The sequence below is a fragment of the Pyxicephalus adspersus genome, chromosome 2 (genome assembly GCF_032062135.1).
Source record: "Pyxicephalus adspersus chromosome 2, UCB_Pads_2.0, whole genome shotgun sequence".
NCBI classification, from domain to species: Eukaryota; Metazoa; Chordata; class Amphibia; order Anura; family Pyxicephalidae; genus Pyxicephalus; species Pyxicephalus adspersus.
Window position 1 is genome coordinate 93547742 of NC_092859.1, and position 4887 is coordinate 93552628.

Sequence of the window (4887 nt, forward strand, 5' to 3'; positions counted from 1 at the left end):
TTTAGCAGAGAGTTTCTATTCCTCTATTGAGATACAATCACTGCAAACAATGTATTTTAAAGGGAACCTTTTAGTAGCTGTACAAGTATGCATGGAAAAGTCATAATACATAATAATTTTACCAAAGTGCTACCTTTGCCATTAAAAAGAATCCGCTATAGATTTTTTAAATAACATTTTTATTGAACAATGATGACATACAGGTTAAATAGCTATAGTACAAACAATGACAGCAAAGACCCATAAAGGTAAACTGAATAGCAATAGAATGTAGGTATACCAAACAAAAGACACCACATAACAAAGGAACACTCCGTTGTTCATCATTTGGTTTGTTAAGTACGTACACACGTCCAATGCTTCTCGTCTGATAATCGGCTCTAGGCTGATATCAGACGAGAATCTGGCGTGTGTACAGCGCCCATCGTCCATCGCCCGAACGACCCTCCTGGCAGATCCACGGACGATGGACAACAAACGATCGTAATGGAAGTGAAGCGCAAATCGGGTGCTGCTCCGTCGTTCTCCCCGTCCCCTCTCCATTGAGCAGAATGGTGCTGTATGTACAGCTCTCGTTCATGCATCGTGCAGTTCTTAGTCGCTGGAAAGGATCCTGATTTTGCAATTATCGCATGTGTGTACCCAGCTTTAGGACCTGGTTGTCAACACAAGTATAGAGTAATTGTCCAAAAGTTAATTAGAGAAAGGATAAAAGGGGGGGGAGTAACTATAAGGATACTAAAGGACTGGTAGTGGCACCTGCAACACACAAAAAAGACACAATAGAGATATAAAGGGGAGGGGGGGTTGTCATTTGGATCCCAACCCTTGAACAAAAATAATCAACAAAAATGAGAACCAGAAAAGGGTATACAAGAATATACAAAATTGCATGTATCTGAAATTAAAGAGATGGTGGTTTGGTTCCCATATTAATATTATTATTACTACACAGTATTTATATACCGCCATCAAATTACGCAGCGCTGTACAAAGTCCATAATCATGTCACTAGCTTTCCCTCAAAGGAGCAATGTAATGTCCGTACCTCCATCATATGTCTTTAATTTAGTCTCAGGTAAAATTTTTGGGGGACACCAATTACCCTAACTGCATAATTTTTTGGGATGAGGGAGGAAACCCCTACCCACAAGAGTGTGATACCGGGATGTATTGCACAATACCTCTATGACCTCAGTGTAGTTTTGCTTTTGTAAAGTGAATCAGTAGTTAGATTACAGTCATCACATTTATTACATGTGCTTAAAATGACTCTATCATGAGAAAAATATGAGAACTGTCAATGCTGAGCACTTTTTCTATAAATCCTAGTTATTGGCTGTGTATATATATATATTCAATACTTTAGAGTCACAGGTCCAGCAACAGCATGCTGGAAATGAGTGTCAGAATTCCTTATCCTTATATTTGTTCCAGGTCAGAGACTCAGAAAACACTGAAGCCAATGCATCATCATGACAACACAAATATTCTCAAAATAAATGTCAGCAGTATGGGTTTACTCAGGAATCAGGGGGCCAGCAACAGCAGATGACATCCCCAAGAGCTTTAGGAAATGTCTGGGGGACCCTTAGGATTGAATCGTCTGACCAAATTGCTCTAACAATGTAAGGGAGAATGGTAAGGAGTGCAAAACTGACGAGTATGTAATATACATTGTGCAGGGGTCAGATGTATATCATTTTAAATAACTTCTGTCACTCACTATGTAGAATGCTGATTGTTCATCTAAATCATTATTCTGTCCCTAAATTTATTATTTTTATTTGCACCATTATTTTACAAACAGTGAGACCACAGAGCAAAAAACACATTGCCAAGCTAAAAGGCAAATTGAAAATCTGCTATTCTGTTGTAATAAAAGTCACCATATGTATGTGTATTTACCTCTAGAATCTGTGTTTCAGTTACCAGCATTTGCAGTCCTGTATGTTGACTGTTAATTTAGGAGAGACATTTCAGGCAGAACAGCTACTACATAACACCAGAAGTTGTTTTGTGTTAACGTCACCCAATACAAATGGGAAAACAAATCTATTACAAAACACTAAATGTATCTTTTATTTGCGCTGAAAAAATTTTGTTTCTAATTATTAAATTATTTTTGTGCCTGTGTATATTTTATGGCAAGACTGACTATGTTTATAAAGCATATCAATCAAAATGAGAGAACTATTATCTTAAATAGTTCAATTTTTTGTTAGAGTTTACCACCTATACATGAGCTTAGTATTCTGTGTAGTGTTTGCATGTAAATATCAACTTCCAGCCCTATACTTGGAAGGCATAACTAAACCTAAGAACATATATGTTACATATTGCAGCGTACTAGTTCTTGGGTGTGCATTTTTTGTCCTTTTTTCCAAGCTAAGAAATATAGAAAATGTAAACTTCATCATCTTTAAGTTAAAAAAAAAAAAAAAAGTGCAGCACTGCCCCCTTAATCGCCTAGGCAATCAAGAATGAATGGGAGCCCAGAGCCTCCTGTGATACCTACGCTGCTCCTTCTGCACAAAGAGCCCTTAAAACCCATCTTTTCAAAATGACCTACCCAACCCCATTCAGTCTCATAAAACCGCACTACTTATCCATATCCCCCCTCCTATTGTGTGCTACTTTCCCCCACCTCTTAGATTGTAAGCTCTTTTGGGTGGGGCCCTCTCCTCCTGTGTAACGGTTTGCATCTATCTGTCATTTGCAAACTCTATTTAACGTACAGCACAACGTAATATGGAGGCACGTTATAAATACAGTTTAATAATAACCGATGCTAGCATATTGAACCACAGGAGGGAGGAAAACATGCAACTCAGAGAGCACTTTTCAGATGCTGCATAAATGTATCTTTGCTGCACGGATTAATCTAAAGAAATAAGCTGCCATATCAAAGGACTGCTGAGACAACTACATGCAGCTTATAAAGCCTCATGAAGAAGTTTGCAAACTTTAGGATTGCTGCTTGGCACCCTGTCTTCAAGGACACCCTAACAAATGTTACCCATGCTGCTGGCACACCCCTGGTTCAGCATGCCAACACCTCAGCTGGAGGAAGACCCAAGAAGAGTGCAAACTGTAGAGTCTTGAGAAACCAAGAGTAGATAATTCTGGAAGATCTTTTTTTTAATCATTGAGTCAAGATAATGAGAATGTCTGTTAAAACACACCCCTGAACAGGTAAGTTATCATAGGTAAAATAACCTGAAGCATGGTCTAAGACATCCCAGTCCTCCACTTCAGAAGTTTCCAGGAAAAGTGTTAAGGTAGGAAGAACTGACTGTCCCTTGAAATTAAAGATGGAAGAAAACAAAAACCATACAGGATCATTTCCTATTTATTAACAAATTTGGTCTCCTTGGCTCACCTTGCAAAATTTGATTGTGCTCTATTGTGCATTTGACTGCATTCCTGGTTGACACACTTGTGACCTTTTCCAATTTTCATTATGGTCTGTGGTTCATCAGAAATATTTTTGGAGATAGGCTTTGTTATACTACTTTTTATTATGATCTTCGTTATAATTAATTTGGTTTATCATAATCCTATTTTCTATCACCATTGTACCTAATTGGCTTACTATTTTTTTGTATGCTGTCTTTAAACCTACTAAAAATCATTAGAAAGTATAGTGGAAGAAATTTTAGAAAGGAATATAGAAAATAGCACAACCCTTTCCTGGTAGATGGTACAAAATTGGTTCTTACAGCAGGTAACCAATTCTCTTCCAGCAGATGTGATAGCTATAAGGAACATTGGCTTTAAGAGCAGATGCAAGAAACACTTAGCATCAAGAAAAGAAAAACTATATGATTGACAGGTACAATCATAAATTGTTTTTTTAGCATTCACTTGCTCGTTTGCCAATCAAGGCCAACAGCACAAATATCTTTAAGCAAGCTGTGACCGGGGCCATTATTCAGAAAAGACTAACACGAGAAACATATACCGGTATGTCATAGCAAAAGATTCAAGGACAGTTAAAAAAAATGTGGAAATTAAAGGCATTGGCAGATTTTTTTTAAAGTGACAACAACATCAGAAGTGAGCGCTGGATCAGTTAGGCATTGCTATCAACCTGCATGCCATTGAATATGAGGAAGCATAACTACATCTAAGGAACCTTCCCTGGCAGCAGAGTCAGCATCAAGGATTGACTACAGCTAGGTGAAAAACTTCTGTAATTTCTGCGGAAGACTAAGGGACTGCCATTCCTAAGATTCATTTCATATAGAGCAGTGATCTAGCCTAAAATGTTTTTCAGCTGGGAGGGGGAAACTGTAGTGGGGTGGTCAAAAACGGTGCAGGGCAACACAACAAATAGGTGTCCAGTAACTAAGATAACCGTGCCAACGTTTTTGATCACCTGCCTACGTCTTGTTTCAACATTCAATACCCACCCCATAACATGTCCCATTTTTCCATCTTCGCATTATGCCCCAACTTTCCCCACTCAGCTTCCTAGTGTTCCATGTTTTTAAGAAGTGATTACACTCTTTGGGGCAAAATGGTGTAATCATTTTAGTGTAATAATTTTGTTTTAGTTTAAAAATAGTATTAAAAAAAAAAACTCCGGCATTTATCAATCAAAAGTGTTTACTGACAACCACTAGGCACCCCTGAATAACGGGCAGTAACTGCTAGGCTTTTTGACAAAATTGGTGAACACTTAAAAAGCTTGCATAGTGGTAAACAAGCGCTTCCAATGCAATTATTCATTTTGAATTAATGAAATAAAGTTAATAAAATTATTGTATATCAGCATATCCCTTGACAGCTTACAGTTAAGAGTTAAAATTGCATGTTAACATAAAACTTGTATGCATGTTAACTAGAATCATACAAGCAAAAAAATAAAAAAAAGACAGGAAC